Here is a 20,238-nt window from a genome sequence, read left to right on the forward strand (position 1 = left end):
TTGTATGAATATTTTTGTATGACTTTTATGTTACCATTGTTAATTATAATATCTGATTAGTGTCTTAAAAATATCTTAACACATTTATTATTCAATACATTTTAAGTTCATTCACATTAACCTTTTTCTATTTCATACCTTCACATTATTATTTTTTTTATTATGTAATACAAATGTATTTCTTTTTTGGTCACATTTGCATTTATGGTAGTAAATAGTTTGTATTTTGTATGAATATATCAATGTTATTCACATGAGAAACAGAATATTTATATTTCTTGTTCAGACTAGTCTGTAATAAAATATACACAGAAAACACAGAAAACACAGAAAACACAGAAAACACAGAAAACACAGAAAACACAGAAAACACAGAAAACACAGAAAACACAGAAAACACAGAAAACACAGAAAACACAGAAAACACAGAATACACAGAATACACAGAATACACAGAATACACAGAATACACAGATCCAGGTTACGACAGATCCAATGTGATCCTTCTTCCTGTAATTATACAGGTAAATATGGATTTCCTTTCTGAGGGAGCAGTGGAAGATGTGTCTACTCACTTTGGCTGCTTGTTGAAAAGAGGGAGCACACTTTCCTGACAAACAGGAACACACTAAGGGGCATAACAATATGCAGATAAAGCAGGGGGCGAGGACTAAAACATACTCAAATATGAGCTTTGGGAGGTTGCCAGGGCAACTGACTAGAAGCTGTGTAATGGGTATTACTTGTAACAACTATGTTGCAATATACACAGCTCTGGCTTCTTCAGAGCTGGGAAAAAACATGTAACTTCCCTGGGGAGAGCTGACAGTGTGAGAGCAGAGACAAATATACAGAAAATATGCAATCCTGTTCCAGGACAATATTGGTAACAATACCTACCACATGGTGGCACTGTTGATTATATATCCAATGTATGTAGTCAGCTGGGCTCTAAATATGCAAAAATATTGTGTTTTAAAGCAAAGAATCACCTATGGGACTAAATATGTTTTCACTTGTTAGGAAAAAGAACAAAAGTCTATTATTTCTATTACTATTGGGAAAAAAGTACAAGGGTGTATGGCATCCTAGGAATACGACAACGTTTGCCAGAAAAATGTGTATTTGTTCTAAATCATTCAGATTTAAGGGTAAATACGTGGTTGGAATGTAAAAATTATGTATGTACAAATAATTCTTTAATACCCATACTAGGAAAAGAAAGAGTTTTACTTCCTATGACAGTGCAAGGAATACCCATTAGCAATACTCAATTATTATTTTCTAATCTCCAATGTCCTGATTTTTTTTTACACCATTCCATCAAGATTTGAACATGTAAATCTTATTGCTTGTTTACATTTGAATTCTAAATTAATTTGTTTATCACACCAGGCCAAGATTATTTATCACTCATGCTTTCATAATCACACTTCATTTTAGGTCGTATTGAGAATAATGAAATAGTGAAAGAATAATTTCCTATGTGTAAACTTTCCCAATGTTTTATTAAAATATATTATTGTATTAGAGGAAATCCAATAGGAATATATTTACATGAGATCCAGGTCAATATGTCACAAATTCTCTCGCGAGATCTAAATATACTTCTATTAAAATTTAATATATCTAAAATAAATGAGTTTCCTTGGGAGAAATGGACTGAAGAAATTAAGAAAGAAGAAGGTTAACTTCCAGTTCTAGAAAAACAATTAAAAGAAGGAGAAATTGTTTCTCAAGAGGAACAGGGTAAATTAAAAAAGATTGAACATGAATGGTCAGTTATGACAGGTTCAGCTTGGTGGGCAAAGTTTAAAATAATCTGTTACAATTTGTCAGTATTGGGTATTTTTTTTTTTATTTATTTATTTTTATTTAGCAAAAAAGTGTTTTATTGAAAAATAGAAGGATATCTATTCTAGAGAAAGATAGAGATTCTTGATAAATCGTCCAGCACAATATTCCTGCACTATATTCCAGCACTACAGATATTATTATATATTGTATATATTATTCTATTATATATAGACATTGATATAGGACATAGTTACAGTGTGCTTAAAACCAGCTTTTTCAAATGTGATATTGATTCAGGGAACTTGTTGATGTCTTTTTATATGCCTCGTTAGCGCAGTAGGTAGCGCGTCAGTCTCATAATCTGAAGGTCGTGAGTTCGATCCTCACATGGGGCATTATTTTTCATTTATTTTTTTAATACAAATTAATTTCCTTTTTGTTCACATTTGCATTTATAGAAGTAAATATTTTGTATTTTGTATGAATATTTTTGTATGACTTTTATGTTACCATTGTTAATTATAATATCTGATTAGTGTCTTAAAAATATCTTAACACATTTATTATTCAATACATTTTAAGTTCATTCACATTAACCTTTTTCTATTTCATACCTTCACATTATTATTTTTTTTATTATGTAATACAAATGTATTTCTTTTTTGGTCACATTTGCATTTATGGTAGTAAATAGTTTGTATTTTGTATGAATATATCAATGTTATTCACATGAGAAACAGAATATTTATATTTCTTGTTCAGACTAGTCTGTAATAAAATATACACAGAAAACACAGAAAACACAGAAAACACAGAAAACACAGAAAACACAGAAAACACAGAAAACACAGAAAACACAGAAAACACAGAAAACACAGAAAACACAGAAAACACAGAAAACACAGAATACACAGAATACACAGAATACACAGAATACACAGATCCAGGTTACGACAGATCCAATGTGATCCTTCTTCCTGTAATTATACAGGTAAATATGGATTTCCTTTCTGAGGGAGCAGTGGAAGATGTGTCTACTCACTTTGGCTGCTTGTTGAAAAGAGGGAGCACACTTTCCTGACAAACAGGAACACACTAAGGGGCATAACAATATGCAGATAAAGCAGGGGGCGAGGACTAAAACATACTCAAATATGAGCTTTGGGAGGTTGCCAGGGCAACTGACTAGAAGCTGTGTAATGGGTATTACTTGTAACAACTATGTTGCAATATACACAGCTCTGGCTTCTTCAGAGCTGGGAAAAAACATGTAACTTCCCTGGGGAGAGCTGACAGTGTGAGAGCAGAGACAAATATACAGAAAATATGCAATCCTGTTCCAGGACAATATTGGTAACAATACCTACCACATGGTGGCACTGTTGATTATATATCCAATGTATGTAGTCAGCTGGGCTCTAAATATGCAAAAATATTGTGTTTTAAAGCAAAGAATCACCTATGGGACTAAATATGTTTTCACTTGTTAGGAAAAAGAACAAAAGTCTATTATTTCTATTACTATTGGGAAAAAAGTACAAGGGTGTATGGCATCCTAGGAATACGACAACGTTTGCCAGAAAAATGTGTATTTGTTCTAAATCATTCAGATTTAAGGGTAAATACGTGGTTGGAATGTAAAAATTATGTATGTACAAATAATTCTTTAATACCCATACTAGGAAAAGAAAGAGTTTTACTTCCTATGACAGTGCAAGGAATACCCATTAGCAATACTCAATTATTATTTTCTAATCTCCAATGTCCTGATTTTTTTTACACCATTCCATCAAGATTTGAACATGTAAATCTTATTGCTTGTTTACATTTGAATTCTAAATTAATTTGTTTATCACACCAGGCCAAGATTATTTATCACTCATGCTTTCATAATCACACTTCATTTTAGGTCGTATTGAGAATAATGAAATAGTGAAAGAATAATTTCCTACAGTATGTGTAAACTTTCCCAATGTTTTATTAAAATATATTATTGTATTAGAGGAAATCCAATAGGAATATATTTACATGAGATCCAGGTCAATATGTCACAAATTCTCTCGCGAGATCTAAATATACTTCTATTACAATTTAATATATCTAAAATAAATGAGTTTCCTTGGGAGAAATGGACTGAAGAAATTAAGAAAGAAGAAGGTTAACTTCCAGTTCTAGAAAAACAATTAAAAGAAGGAGAAATTGTTTCTCAAGAGGAACAGGGTAAATTAAAAAAGATTGAACATGAATGGTCAGTTATGACAGGTTCAGCTTGGTGGGCAAAGTTTAAAATAATCTGTTACAATTTGTCAGTATTGGGTATTTTTTATTTTTTTTATTTTTTTTTATTTAGCAAAAAAGTGTTTTATTGAAAAATAGAAGGATATCTATTCTAGAGAAAGATAGAGATTCTTGATAAATCGTCCAGCACAATATTCCTGCACTATATTCCAGCACTACAGATATTATTATATATTGTATATATTATTCTATTATATATAGACATTGATATAGGACATAGTTACAGTGTGCTTAAAACCAGCTTTTTCAAATGTGATATTGATTCAGGGAACTTGTTGATGTCTTTTTATATGCCTCGTTAGCGCAGTAGGTAGCGCGTCAGTCTCATAATCTGAAGGTCGTGAGTTCGATCCTCACATGGGGCATTATTTTTCATTTATTTTTTTAATACAAATTAATTTCCTTTTTGTTCACATTTGCATTTATAGAAGTAAATATTTTGTATTTTGTATGAATATTTTTGTATGACTTTTATGTTACCATTGTTAATTATAATATCTGATTAGTGTCTTAAAAATATCTTAACACATTTATTATTCAATACATTTTAAGTTCATTCACATTAACCTTTTTCTATTTCATACCTTCACATTATTATTTTTTTTATTATGTAATACAAATGTATTTCTTTTTTGGTCACATTTGCATTTATGGTAGTAAATAGTTTGTATTTTGTATGAATATATCAATGTTATTCACATGAGAAACAGAATATTTATATTTCTTGTTCAGACTAGTCTGTAATAAAATATACACAGAAAACACAGAAAACACAGAAAACACAGAAAACACAGAAAACACAGAAAACACAGAAAACACAGAAAACACAGAAAACACAGAAAACACAGAAAACACAGAAAACACAGAATACACAGAAAACACAGAATACACAGAAAACACAGAATACACAGAATACACAGAATACACAGAATACACAGATCCAGGTTACGACAGATCCAATGTGATCCTTCTTCCTGTAATTATACAGGTAAATATGGATTTCCTTTCTGAGGGAGCAGTGGAAGATGTGTCTACTCACTTTGGCTGCTTGTTGAAAAGAGGGAGCACACTTTCCTGACAAACAGGAACACACTAAGGGGCATAACAATATGCAGATAAAGCAGGGGGCGAGGACTAAAACATACTCAAATATGAGCTTTGGGAGGTTGCCAGGGCAACTGACTAGAAGCTGTGTAATGGGTATTACTTGTAACAACTATGTTGCAATATACACAGCTCTGGCTTCTTCAGAGCTGGGAAAAAACATGTAACTTCCCTGGGGAGAGCTGACAGTGTGAGAGCAGAGACAAATATACAGAAAATATGCAATCCTGTTCCAGGACAATATTGGTAACAATACCTACCACATGGTGGCACTGTTGATTATATATCCAATGTATGTAGTCAGCTGGGCTCTAAATATGCAAAAATATTGTGTTTTAAAGCAAAGAATCACCTATGGGACTAAATATGTTTTCACTTGTTAGGAAAAAGAACAAAAGTCTATTATTTCTATTACTATTGGGAAAAAAGTACAAGGGTGTATGGCATCCTAGGAATACGACAACGTTTGCCAGAAAAATGTGTATTTGTTCTAAATCATTCAGATTTAAGGGTAAATACGTGGTTGGAATGTAAAAATTATGTATGTACAAATAATTCTTTAATACCCATACTAGGAAAAGAAAGAGTTTTACTTCCTATGACAGTGCAAGGAATACCCATTAGCAATACTCAATTATTATTTTCTAATCTCCAATGTCCTGATTTTTTTTTACACCATTCCATCAAGATTTGAACATGTAAATCTTATTGCTTGTTTACATTTGAATTCTAAATTAATTTGTTTATCACACCAGGCCAAGATTATTTATCACTCATGCTTTCATAATCACACTTCATTTTAGGTCGTATTGAGAATAATGAAATAGTGAAAGAATAATTTCCTATGTGTAAACTTTCCCAATGTTTTATTAAAATATATTATTGTATTAGAGGAAATCCAATAGGAATATATTTACATGAGATCCAGGTCAATATGTCACAAATTCTCTCGCGAGATCTAAATATACTTCTATTACAATTTAATATATCTAAAATAAATGAGTTTCCTTGGGAGAAATGGACTGAAGAAATTAAGAAAGAAGAAGGTTAACTTCCAGTTCTAGAAAAACAATTAAAAGAAGGAGAAATTGTTTCTCAAGAGGAACAGGGTAAATTAAAAAAGATTGAACATGAATGGTCAGTTATGACAGGTTCAGCTTGGTGGGCAAAGTTTAAAATAATCTGTTACAATTTGTCAGTATTGGGTATTTTTTTTTTTATTTATTTATTTTTATTTAGCAAAAAAGTGTTTTATTGAAAAATAGAAGGATATCTATTCTAGAGAAAGATAGAGATTCTTGATAAATCGTCCAGCACAATATTCCTGCACTATATTCCAGCACTACAGATATTATTATATATTGTATATATTATTCTATTATATATAGACATTGATATAGGACATAGTTACAGTGTGCTTAAAACCAGCTTTTTCAAATGTGATATTGATTCAGGGAACTTGTTGATGTCTTTTTATATGCCTCGTTAGCGCAGTAGGTAGCGCGTCAGTCTCATAATCTGAAGGTCGTGAGTTCGATCCTCACATGGGGCATTATTTTTCATTTATTTTTTTAATACAAATTAATTTCCTTTTTGTTCACATTTGCATTTATAGAAGTAAATATTTTGTATTTTGTATGAATATTTTTGTATGACTTTTATGTTACCATTGTTAATTATAATATCTGATTAGTGTCTTAAAAATATCTTAACACATTTATTATTCAATACATTTTAAGTTCATTCACATTAACCTTTTTCTATTTCATACCTTCACATTATTATTTTTTTTATTATGTAATACAAATGTATTTCTTTTTTGGTCACATTTGCATTTATGGTAGTAAATAGTTTGTATTTTGTATGAATATATCAATGTTATTCACATGAGAAACAGAATATTTATATTTCTTGTTCAGACTAGTCTGTAATAAAATAAACACAGAAAACACAGAAAACACAGAAAACACAGAAAACACAGAAAACACAGAAAACACAGAAAACACAGAAAACACAGAAAACACAGAATACACAGAATACACAGATCCAGGTTACGACAGATCCAATGTGATCCTTCTTCCTGTAATTATACAGGTAAATATGGATTTCCTTTCTGAGGGAGCAGTGGAAGATGTGTCTACTCACTTTGGCTGCTTGTTGAAAAGAGGGAGCACACTTTCCTGACAAACAGGAACACACTAAGGGGCATAACAATATGCAGATAAAGCAGGGGGCGAGGACTAAAACATACTCAAATATGAGCTTTGGGAGGTTGCCAGGGCAACTGACTAGAAGCTGTGTAATGGGTATTACTTGTAACAACTATGTTGCAATATACACAGCTCTGGCTTCTTCAGAGCTGGGAAAAAACATGTAACTTCCCTGGGGAGAGCTGACAGTGTGAGAGCAGAGACAAATATACAGAAAATATGCAATCCTGTTCCAGGACAATATTGGTAACAATACCTACCACATGGTGGCACTGTTGATTATATATCCAATGTATGTAGTCAGCTGGGCTCTAAATATGCAAAAATATTGTGTTTTAAAGCAAAGAATCACCTATGGGACTAAATATGTTTTCACTTGTTAGGAAAAAGAACAAAAAGTCTATTATTTCTATTACTATTGGGAAAAAAGTACAAGGGTGTATGGCATCCTAGGAATACGACAACGTTTGCCAGAAAAATGTGTATTTGTTCTAAATCATTCAGATTTAAGGGTAAATACGTGGTTGGAATGTAAAAATTATGTATGTACAAATAATTCTTTAATACCCATACTAGGAAAAGAAAGAGTTTTACTTCCTATGACAGTGCAAGGAATACCCATTAGCAATACTCAATTATTATTTTCTAATCTCCAATGTCCTGATTTTTTTTTACACCATTCCATCAAGATTTGAACATGTAAATCTTACTGCTTGTTTACATTTGAATTCTAAATTAATTTGTTTATCACACCAGGCCAAGATTATTTATCACTCATGCTTTCATAATCACACTTCATTTTAGGTCGTATTGAGAATAATGAAATAGTGAAAGAATAATTTCCTTTGTGTAAACTTTCCCAATGTTTAATTAAAATATATTATTGTATTAGAGGAAATCCAATAGGAATATATTTACATGAGATCCAGGTCAATATGTCACAAATTCTCTCGCGAGATCTAAATATACTTCTATTACAATTTAATATATCTAAAATAAATGAGTTTCCTTGGGAGAAATGGACTGAAGAAATTAAGAAAGAAGAAGGTTAACTTCCAGTTTTAGAAAAACAATTAAAAGAAGGAGAAATTGTTTCTCAAGAGGAACAGGGTAAATTAAAAAAGATTGAACATGAATGGTCAGTTATGACAGGTTCAGCTTTGTAGGCAAAGTTTAAAATAATCTGTTACAATGTGTCAGTATTGGGTAATTTTTTTTTAATTTATTTATTTTTATTTAGCAAAAAAGTGTTTTATTGAAAAATAGAAGGATATCTATTCTAGAGAAAGATAGAGATTCTTGATAAATCGTCCAGCACAATATTCCTGCACTATATTCCAGCACTACAGATATTATTATATATTGTATATATTATTCTATTATATATAGACATTGATATAGGACATAGTTACAGTGTGCTTAAAACCAGCTTTTTCAAATGTGATATTGATTCAGGGAACTTGTTGATTTCATTTTATATGCCTCGTTAGCGCAGTAGGTAGCGCGTCAGTCTCATAATCTGAAGGTCGTGAGTTCGATCCTCACATGGGGCATTATTTTTTATTTATTTTTTTAATACAAATTAATTTCCTTTTTTTTCACATTTGCATTTATAGTAGTAAATATTTTGTATTTTGTATGAATATTTTTGTATGACTTTTATGTTACCATTGTTAATTATAATATCTGATTAGTGTCTTAAAAATATCTTAACACATTTATTATTCAATACATTTTAAGTTAATTCACATTAACCTTTTTCTATTTCATACCTTCACATTATTTTTTTTTTTATTATGTAATACAAATGTATGTATGTATGTATGTATGTATGTATGTATGTATGTATGTATGTATGTCTTTATTTGTATAGCGCCATAAAATGTACATAGCGCTTCACAGTAGTAATACATGTCATATAAATAACAAATATAAATAACAGATCATGGGAATAAGTGCTTCAGACATACTGTAAAAGTAACATTAAGGAAGGAGTCCCTGCTCCGAGGAGCTTACAATCTAATTGGTAGGTAGGGAGAACGTACAGAGACAGTAGGAGGGAATACTAGTAAGTGCGTCTGCAGGGGGCCAAGCTTTGTGTCATGTGTCCATGATTATCCAGTGCTACTCATATGCTTCTTTAAGCAGATGTGTCTTAAGGTGGGTCTTAAAGGTGGATAGCGAGGGGGCTAGTCGGGTATTGAGGGGAAGGGCATTCCAGAGGTGTGGGGCAGAAAGTGAGAAAGGTTTAAGGCGGGAGAGAGCTTTAGATACAAAGGGGGTAGTAAGAAGACTTCCTTGAGAAGAACGCAAGAGTCGTGATGGTGCATAGCGAGAAATTAGGGCTGAGATGTAATGAGGGGCAGAAGAATGTAAAGCTTTAAAAGTGAGCAGTAGAATTGAGTGTGAGATACGCGATTTAATCGGAAGCCAGGAGAGGGATTTCAGCAGGGGAGACGCTGAGACAGATTTAGGAAAGAGTAGAGTGATTCTGGCAGCAGTGTTTAGGATAGATTGTAGGGGAGACAGGTGAGAGGTAGGAAGGCCGGACAGCAGGAGGTTGCAGTAATCGAGACGTGAGAGAATGAGGGCCTGAGTCAGAGTTTTGGCAGTTGAGTAACAGAGGAAAGGGGGTATCTTTGTGATATTGCGGAGGAAAAAGCGACAAGTTTTAGAAACATTTTGAATATGAGAGGAGAATGAGAGAGAGGAATCAAGTGTGACCCCTAGGCAGCGTGCTTTGGCTACTGGGTGAATGATCGTATTTCCAATAGCAATGTGGAAGGATGTAGTAGGGCCAGGTTTGGGAGGTAGTATAAGGAGCTCTGTTTTTGCCATGTTAAGTTTCAGTCGGCGGATGGCCATCCAGGATGATATTCCAGAGAGGCATTCAGAAACTTTGGTCTGTATAGCAGGTGTAAGGTCAGGGGTTGAAAGGTAAATTTGTGTGTCGTCAGCATAGAGGTGATATTTAAACCCAAAAGATGTGATTAGGTCACCTAGAGAGAGTGTGTAGAGAGAAAAGAGAAGGGGTCCCAGGACAGAGCCCTGGGGTACCCCCACAGAGAGATCAATAGAGGAGGAGGAGGTGTTAGCAAAAGAGACACTGAAGGTACGATGGGAGAGGTAAGAGGAGATCCAGGATAAAGCTTTGTTCCGAATACCAAGAGTATGGAGAATGTGAAGGAGAAGAGGGTGGTCCACGGTGTCGAATGCTGCAGAGAGGTCGAGTAATATGAGCAGAGTGTAATGACCTCTGTCTTTGGCAGCGTGGAGGTCGTCAGTTATTTTAGTGAGGGCTGTTTCAGTAGAGTGAGCAGTGCGGAAGCCAGATTGTAGAGGGTCTAGTACAGAATAGGTGTTGAGAAAGTGTAGCAATCGAGAGAATACAAGACGTTCAAGGAGTTTGGAGGCAAAAGGCAGGAGGGAGACAGGTCGATAGTTAGAAGGACAGGTAGGGTCAAGCTTGCTGTTTTTGAGTAATGGTATAACGGTTGCATGCTTGAAGGATGAAGGAAAGGTACCAGAGTAGAGGGAAGAGTTAAAGATCTGTGTGAGCATAGGGATTATAGAAGGAGCAAGAGGTTTTAGGAGATGGGAGGGAATGGGATCAAGAGGGCAAGTGGTAGAGGGAGAAGAGGAGATCAGCAGTGATACATCCTCCTCCGAGATAGCAGAAAAAGAGTCAAGAAAGACAGGAGGAGAGTTGGGAAGCATTGTGGGATGGGAGGAGGCAACAGATGGGATGTTCTGCCGTATGGACTCCACCTTTTTCTTAAAAAAGTCAGCAAAGTCCTGAGGTGAGATGGAGGAAGAAGAGGAGGCAGCTGAGGGTGGTCTGAGTAGAGAGTCAAAGACAGAAAAGAGACGGCGTGGGTTAGACTTGTGTGTGTTGATTAGTGATGAAAAGTAGGTTTGTTTAGCCTGAAAGAGGGCAGAGTTGAAACAGGATAGCATAAATTTGTAGTGAATGAAGTCTGCGAGCGTATGAGATTTCCTCCAGAGGCGTTCAGAGGAACGAGTGGAGGAACGCAGCATGCGTGTGTGGGAGTTTAGCCAGGGTCTGGGGTTAGAAGGGCGAGGACGGCAGAGAGAAAGTGGGGCATGAAGATCAAGAGAGGAAGATAAGGCAGAGTTGTAGTTCCTGACCAGGTTGTCAGGGTCTGAAGCAGAACTGAGAGAGGAGAGGGAGGAGCGTAAAGTGGAATCAAGAGCTGGTAGGTTAATAGAGCCCAGGTTTCTGCAAAAACGAGGGCGAGATGGAGATGGAGAGAAGCGAGAGAGAGAAAATGAGATGAGGTGATGGTCGGAGAGAGGAAAAGGGGAAATGGAGAAGTCGGAGAGAGAGAAGTTTTTAGTGAAAACCAGGTCTAAGTAGTGGCCATCCTTGTGGGTGCTGGCTGCAGTCCACTGTTAAAGGCCAAAAGAAGAGGTTAGAGAAAGAAAGCGGGAAGCCCAAGGGAGAGAGGGGTCATCAATGTGGCAGTTGAAGTCCCCAAGGAGAAGAACAGGGGAGTCTGAGGAGAGAAAGAAAGAGAGCCAGGATTCAAAGTGAGAGAGAAAGGCAGAAGGGGGATGAGTAGAGGAAGGTGGGCGATAGATGACCGCCACATGGACCGGGAGAGGAGAGAAGATCTGGACTGTGTGAGCCTCGAAGGAGGGAAAAGCAAGAGAGGGGGGAATAGAAACTGTTCTGTAACGGCAGAGAGAGGAGAGCAGGAGCCCCACGCCTCCACCCCTGCCACCAGGGCGTGGAGTGTGGGAGAAGGAAAGGCCACCATAGGAGAGGGCAGCTTCCAGAGCAGAGTCAGACTGAGTGAGCCAGGTCTCAGTTATAGCAAAGAGAAGCAGGGAGTGAGAGAGAAAGAAGTCATGCACAGAGAGGAACTTGTTAGAGAGGGAGCGAGCATTCCAAAGGGCACAGGAGAAAGGGAGAGAGGAGGGAGGGTGGCAGGGGATGGGTATGAGGTTAGAGGGGTTGACACCAGAAGGAGTAGTAGTTGCATGTGGAAGGCGAGGACGAGAGCAAGTAGAAATAAGGCAGGGACCAGGATTGGGAGAGATATCCCCAGAAGCAAGGAGGAGAAGCATGGACAGAAAGAGAATGTGAGAGGATGATTTGTAGGGGTGTGTTTTAGTGCAGGCGGCATAACTGTGTGGTGTCAGAGGACGCAGGTAAGAGAGGAGTTCATGTGAACTGAGAAGTGGTGAAGTAAGGAGAGATGGCGAAATATGAATAGAGTTAGAGACATGATGAGGCTGGTGGAAGGAAGTGCATAATTTGAGAATAAGTGAGGTTACAGTAAATATAAAAAGTAAAGGTGGCATCACAGCAATAGTAATGTGTTGAGATGTGCAGTGTGGGATGATAACCTCCTTTTCAGCGTAGTTCAACTGCAGGAATCAGAAGCAGTAGATTGTGTTCATTTTTTTCCACTTCTTTTTTGAACTTCCTTTTTTCTATTTTGGTCACATTTGCATTTATGGTAGTAAATAGTTTGTATTTTGTATGAATATATCAATGTTATTCACATGAGAAACAGAATATTTATATTTCTTGTTCAGACTAGTCTGTAATAAAATAAACACAGAAAACACAGAAAACACAGAAAACACAGAAAACACAGAAAACACAGAAAACACAGAAAACACAGAAAACACAGAAAACACAGAAAACACAGAAAACACAGAAAACACAGAAAACACAGAATATACAGAATACACAGAATACACAGAATACACAGATCCAGGTTACGACAGATCCAATGTGATCCTTCTTCCTGTAATTATACAGGTAAATACGAATTTTAACCCAGGTGAGTGTTTGGACCTGCTAAGGTCCTGCCTTGTAAGTGGCAGCAGGCTTAAGGATTAAACGAAATGACCCTTTTACAAGAGATATATAGCTATTGCAGTGTGTATTTTTGTCACATTGGAAGTAGCTTTGGGCATTTTTCTTTTTTTTTGTATTTAAATATACACATTTTTAGGAAAAATAGGATCCTGTAATCTTGTCTGCACCCTGGTAAGCAGGCTTTTGACGCTTTGGCCAAAGGGTTTAACTAAATAACCAAAAAAATATTATTATTGAAGTATTTAACTTTATACTTATTACCATATATGTTTTGTCAATTGGATGTAGCATTGGGCTCACCTATCTTTTGTCATGACGTCATGTGGAACCACATTACGAGACACCGCGTGACTTCATGACGTCACCGCGTCCCATTGTCATTTGCCGCCGTGCAGCCATTTTAGCTGGAGCTGCAGGGGAAAAGATGAATTTGCATGGGAGAAGACAGAGAAGGCCGCACCATGCTTTTGAATAAGATCCTGCAATCCTGTCTGCACCTGGGTAAAATACGTCAGATTGCTTGGTCTGTATGAAAACATATTTGGAATTGTTGTCTAATTTATTAATGATAAGTAACACCGGACTGAATATGTTTTTAAATAAAAACTTACGCTTTGTGGATAAAATGTAGCCACCCCAGATGGGACTTGAACCCACAATCCCTGGCTTAGGAGGCCAGTGCCTTATCCATTAGGCCACTGGGGCTGATGTCAAATGCATTATAACATTGTATCTTGCGGGTTTGTGGTAATTGTATCTGGGTAATTGAACAGAGAAAGATAGAAATTCTTAATAAATAGTCCAGCACTATATTCCTGCACTTTATTTCTACACTACAGACATGCTAGCACTATGCGTTGGTGGTATAGTGGTGAGCATAGCTGCCTTCCAAGCAGTTGACCGGGGTTCGATTCCCGGCCAACGCAAGTTTTATTTAGCAAATAGTGTTTTATTGAAAAATAGAAGGATATCTATTCTGGACCCAGGCTCATATGTGGCATGTGAGTAAGTCCATGTCGCTTAACTCATCCCCTTTTACAGCACACAAAGTCCTTCTATTTTCTTCAACTTTATTGAGGGAGTTATAGCAGTTATAACAGGAGTATATAAGTTCTTGTATGTGGATTGTAATAGCAGATGTCCCTTGTGAGGAGAATTGCTTGATGAGAGAAAGGTGTCCTGCTATGTGGAAGTGCCTCTCTGAGGGGAAAGTAAAAAGGATTTCCTTTCTGAGGGAGCAGTGGAAGATGTGTCTACTCACTTTGGCTGCTTGTTGAAAAGAGGGAGCACACTTTCCTGACAAACAGGAACACACTAAGGGGCATAACAATATGCAGATAAAGCAGGGGGCGAGGACTAAAACATACTCAAATATGAGCTTTGGGAGGTTGCCAGGGCAACTGACTAGAAGCTGTGTAAAGGGTATTACTTGTAACAACTATGTTGCAATATACACAGCTCTGGCTTCTTCAGAGCTGGGAAAAAACATGTAACTTCCCTGGGGAGAGCTGACAGTGTGAGAGCAGAGACAAATATACAGAAAATATGCAATCCTGTTCCAGGACAATATTGGTAACAATACCTACCACATGGTGGCACTGTTGATTATATATCCAATGTATGTAGTCAGCTGGGCTCTAAATATGCAAAAATATTGTGTTTTAAAGCAAAGAATCACCTATGGGACTAAATATGTTTTCACTTGTTAGGAAAAAGAACAAAAGTCTATTATTTCTATTACTATTGGGAAAAAAGTACAAGGGTGTATGGCATCCTAGGAATACGACAACGTTTGCCAGAAAAATGTGTATTTGTTCTAAATCATTCAGATTTAAGGGTAAATACGTGGTTGGAATGTAAAAATTATGTATGTACAAATAATTCTTTAATACCCATACTAGGAAAAGAAAGAGTTTTACTTCCTATGACAGTGCAAGGAATACCCATTAGCAATACTCAATTATTATTTTCTAATCTCCAATGTCCTGATTTTTTTTTACACCATTCCATCAAGATTTGAACATGTAAATCTTATTGCTTGTTTACATTTGAATTCTAAATTAATTTGTTTATCACACCAGGCCAAGATTATTTATCACTCATGCTTTCATAATCACACTTCATTTTAGGTCGTATTGAGAATAATGAAATAGTGAAAGAATAATTTCCTATGTGTAAACTTTCCCAATGTTTTATTAAAATATATTATTGTATTAGAGGAAATCCAATAGGAATATATTTACATGAGATCCAGGTCAATATGTCACAAATTCTCTCGCGAGATCTAAATATACTTCTATTACAATTTAATATATCTAAAATAAATGAGTTTCCTTGGGAGAAATGGACTGAAGAAATTAAGAAAGAAGAAGGTTAACTTCCAGTTCTAGAAAAACAATTAAAAGAAGGAGAAATTGTTTCTCAAGAGGAACAGGGTAAATTAAAAAAGATTGAACATGAATGGTCAGTTATGACAGGTTCAGCTTGGTGGGCAAAGTTTAAAATAATCTGTTACAATGTGTCAGTATTGGGTATTTTTTTTTTTATTTATTTATTTTTATTTAGCAAAAAAGTGTTTTATTGAAAAATAGAAGGATATCTATTCTAGAGAAAGATAGAGATTCTTGATAAATCGTCCAGCACAATATTCCTGCACTATATTCCAGCACTACAGATATTATTATATATTGTATATATTATTCTATTATATATAGACATTGATATAGGACATAGTTACAGTGTGCTTAAAACCAGCTTTTTCAAATGTGATATTGATTCAGGGAACTTGTTGATGTATTTTTATATGCCTCGTTAGCGCAGTAGGTAGCGCGTCAGTCTCATAATCTGAAGGTCGTGAGTTCGATCCTCACATGGGGCATTATTTTTCATTTATTTTTTTAATACAAATTAATTTCCTTTTTGTTCACATTTGCATTTATAGAAGTAAATATTTTGTATTTTGTATGAATATTTTTGTATGACTTTTATGTTACCATTGTTAATTATAATATCTGATTAGTGTCTTAAAAATATCTTAACACATTTATTATTCAATACATTTTAAGTTCATTCACATTAACCTTTTTCTATTTCATACCTTCACATTATTATTTTTTTTATTATGTAATACAAATGTATTTCTTTTTTGGTCACATTTGCATTTATGGTAGTAAATAGTTTGTATTTTGTATGAATATATCAATGTTATTCACATGAGAAACAGAATATTTATATTTCTTGTTCAGACTAGTCTGTAATAAAATATACACAGAAAACACAGAAAACACAGAAAACACAGAAAACACAGAAAACACAGAAAACACAGAAAACACAGAAAACACAGAAAACACAGAAAACACAGAAAACACAGAAAACACAGAAAACACAGAAAACACAGAAAACACAGAAAACACAGAAAACACAGAAAACACAGAATACACAGAATACACAGAAAACACAGAATACACAGAATACACAGAATACACAGATCCAGGTTACGACAGATCCAATGTGATCCTTCTTCCTGTAATTATACAGGTAAATATGGATTTCCTTTCTGAGGGAGCAGTGGAAGATGTGTCTACTCACTTTGGCTGCTTGTTGAAAAGAGGGAGCACACTTTCCTGACAAACAGGAACACACTAAGGGGCATAACAATATGCAGATAAAGCAGGGGGCGAGGACTAAAACATACTCAAATATGAGCTATGGGAGGTTGCCAGGGCAACTGACTAGAAGCTGTGTAAAGGGTATTACTTGTAACAACTATGTTGCAATATACACAGCTCTGGCTTCTTCAGAGCTGGGAAAAAACATGTAACTTCCCTGGGGAGAGCTGACAGTGTGAGAGCAGAGACAAATATACAGAAAATATGCAATCCTGTTCCAGGACAATATTGGTAACAATACCTACTACATGGTGGCACTGTTGATTATATATCCAATGTATGTAGTCAGCTGGGCTCTAAATATGCAAAAATATTGTGTTTTAAAGCAAAGAATCACCTATGGGACTAAATATGTTTTCACTTGTTAGGAAAAAGAACAAAAGTCTTTTATTTCTATTACTATTGGGAAAAAAGTACAAGGGTGTATGGCATCCTAGGAATACGACAACGTTTGCCTGAAAAATGTGTATTCAGATTTAAGGGTAAATACGTGGTTGGAATGTAAAAATTATGTATGTACAAATAATTCTTTAATACCCATACTAGGAAAAGAAAGAGTTTTACTTCCTATGACAGTGCAAGGAATACCCATTAGCAATACTCAATTATTATTTTCTAATCTCCAATGTCCTGATTTTTTTTTACACCATTCCATCAAGATTTGAACATGTAAATCTTATTGCTTGTTTACATTTGAATTCTAAATTAATTTGTTTATCACACCAGGCCAAGATTATTTATCACTCATGCTTTCATAATCACACTTCATTTTAGGTCGTATTGAGAATAATGAAATAGTGAAAGAATAATTTCCTATGTGTAAACTTTCCCAATGTTTTATTAAAATATATTATTGTATTAGAGGAAATCCAATAGGAATATATTTACATGAGATCCAGGTCAATATGTCACAAATTCTCTCGCGAGATCTAAATATACTTCTATTACAATTTAATATATCTAAAATAAATGAGTTTCCTTGGGAGAAATGGACTGAAGAAATTAAGAAAGAAGAAGGTTAACTTCCAGTTCTAGAAAAACAATTAAAAGAAGGAGAAATTGTTTCTCAAGAGGAACAGGGTAAATTAAAAAAGATTGAACATGAATGGTCAGTTATGACAGGTTCAGCTTGGTGGGCAAAGTTTAAAATAATCTGTTACAATGTGTCAGTATTGGGTATTTTTTTTTTATTTATTTATTTTTATTTAGCAAAAAAGTGTTTTATTGAAAAATAGAAGGATATCTATTCTAGAGAAAGATAGAGATTCTTGATAAATCGTCCAGCACAATATTCCTGCACTATATTCCAGCACTACAGATATTATTATATATTGTATATATTATTCTATTATATATAGACATTGATATAGGACATAGTTACAGTGTGCTTAAAACCAGCTTTTTCAAATGTGATATTGATTCAGGGAACTTGTTGATGTCTTTTTATATGCCTCGTTAGCGCAGTAGGTAGCGCGTCAGTCTCATAATCTGAAGGTCGTGAGTTCGATCCTCACATGGGGCATTATTTTTCATTTATTTTTTTAATACAAATTAATTTCCTTTTTGTTCACATTTGCATTTATAGAAGTAAATATTTTGTATTTTGTATGAATATTTTTGTATGACTTTTATGTTACCATTGTTAATTATAATATCTGATTAGTGTCTTAAAAATATCTTAACACATTTATTATTCAATACATTTTAAGTTCATTCACATTAACCTTTTTCTATTTCATACCTTCAAATTATTATTTTTTTTATTATGTAATACAAATGTATTTCTTTTTTGGTCACATTTGCATTTATGGTAGTAAATAGTTTGTATTTTGTATGAATATATCAATGTTATTCACATGAGAAACAGAATATTTATATTTCTTGTTCAGACTAGTCTGTAATAAAATAAACACAGAAAACACAGAAAACACAGAAAGCACAGAAAACACAGAAAACACAGAAAACACAGAAAACACAGAAAACACAGAAAACACAGAAAACACAGAAAACACAGAAAACACAGAATACACAGAATACACAGAAAACACAGAATACACAGATCCAGGTTACGACAGATCCAATGTGATCCTTCTTCCTGTAATTATACAGGTAAATATGGATTTCCTTTCTGAGGGAGCAGTGGAAGATGTGTCTACTCACTTTGGCTGCTTGTTGAAAAGAGGGAGCACACTTTCCTGACAAACAGGAACACACTAAGGGGCATAACAATATGCAGATAAAGCAGGGGGCGAGGACTAAAACATACTCAAATATGAGCTTTGGGAGGTTGCCAGGGCAACTGACTAGAAGCTGTGTAAAGGGTATTACTTGTAACAACTATGTTGCAATATACACAGCTCTGGCTTCTTCAGAGCTGGGAAAAAACATGTAACTTCCCTGGGGAGAGCTGACAGTGTGAGAGCAGAGACAAATATACAGAAAATATGCAATCCTGTTCCAGGACAATATTGGTAACAATACCTACCACATGGTGGCACTGTTGATTATATATCCAATGTATGTAGTCAGCTGGGCTCTAAATATGCAAAAATATTGTGTTTTAAAGCAAAGAATCACCAATGGGACTAAATATGTTTTCACTTGTTAGGAAAAAGAACAAATAGTCTTTTATTTCTATTACTATTGGGAAAAAAGTACAAGGGTGTATGGCATCCTAGGAATACGACAACGTTTGCCAGAAAAATGTGTATTTGTTCTAAATCATTCAGATTTAAGGGTAAATACGTGGTTGGAATGTAAAAATTATGTATGTACAAATAATTCTTTAATACCCATACTAGGAAAAGAAAGAGTTTTACTTCCTATGACAGTGCAAGGAATACCCATTAGCAATACTCAATTATTATTTTCTAATCTCCAATGTCCTGATTTTTTTTTACACCATTCCATCAAGATTTGAACATGTAAATCTTATTGCTTGTTTACATTTGAATTCTAAATTAATTTGTTTATCACACCAGGCCAAGATTATTTATCACTCATGCTTTCATAATCACACTTCATTTTAGGTCGTATTGAGAATAATGAAATAGTGAAAGAATAATTTCCTATGTGTAAACTTTCCCAATGTTTTATTAAAATATATTATTGTATTAGAGGAAATCCAATAGGAATATATTTACATGAGATCCAGGTCAATATGTCACAAATTCTCTCGCGAGATCTAAATATACTTCTATTACAATTTAATATATCTAAAATAAATGAGTTTCCTTGGGAGAAATGGACTGAAGAAATTAAGAAAGAAGAAGGTTAACTTCCAGTTCTAGAAAAACAATTAAAAGAA

At 34.7% G+C, this 20,238-nt stretch overlaps 7 non-coding genes across 7 annotated transcripts; 6 read left to right on the plus strand and 1 right to left on the minus strand.

Annotated features, from left to right (window-relative positions):
* The first annotated feature begins 2,119 nt into the window (after positions 1-2,119).
* TRNAM-CAU (transfer RNA methionine (anticodon CAU)) lies at positions 2,120-2,192 on the plus strand. The gene has a single exon. It is a non-coding gene; the product is annotated as a tRNA-Met (tRNA).
* Positions 2,193-4,387: 2,195 nt separating this feature from the next.
* On the plus strand, positions 4,388-4,460 carry TRNAM-CAU (transfer RNA methionine (anticodon CAU)). The gene has a single exon. It is a non-coding gene; the product is annotated as a tRNA-Met (tRNA).
* A 2,218-nt stretch (positions 4,461-6,678) lies between these two features.
* On the plus strand, positions 6,679-6,751 carry TRNAM-CAU (transfer RNA methionine (anticodon CAU)). The gene has a single exon. It is a non-coding gene; the product is annotated as a tRNA-Met (tRNA).
* Positions 6,752-8,889: 2,138 nt separating this feature from the next.
* TRNAM-CAU (transfer RNA methionine (anticodon CAU)) lies at positions 8,890-8,962 on the plus strand. The gene has a single exon. It is a non-coding gene; the product is annotated as a tRNA-Met (tRNA).
* A 4,933-nt stretch (positions 8,963-13,895) lies between these two features.
* On the minus strand, positions 13,896-13,968 carry TRNAR-CCU (transfer RNA arginine (anticodon CCU)). Its single transcript has one exon. It is a non-coding gene; the product is annotated as a tRNA-Arg (tRNA).
* A 2,100-nt stretch (positions 13,969-16,068) lies between these two features.
* TRNAM-CAU (transfer RNA methionine (anticodon CAU)) lies at positions 16,069-16,141 on the plus strand. The gene has a single exon. It is a non-coding gene; the product is annotated as a tRNA-Met (tRNA).
* A 2,239-nt stretch (positions 16,142-18,380) lies between these two features.
* TRNAM-CAU (transfer RNA methionine (anticodon CAU)) lies at positions 18,381-18,453 on the plus strand. Its single transcript has one exon. It is a non-coding gene; the product is annotated as a tRNA-Met (tRNA).
* The last annotated feature ends 1,785 nt before the right edge of the window (positions 18,454-20,238 follow it).

This window comes from Ascaphus truei, unplaced genomic scaffold (genome assembly GCF_040206685.1).
Source record: "Ascaphus truei isolate aAscTru1 unplaced genomic scaffold, aAscTru1.hap1 HAP1_SCAFFOLD_325, whole genome shotgun sequence".
NCBI lineage: Eukaryota > Metazoa > Chordata > Amphibia > Anura > Ascaphidae > Ascaphus > Ascaphus truei.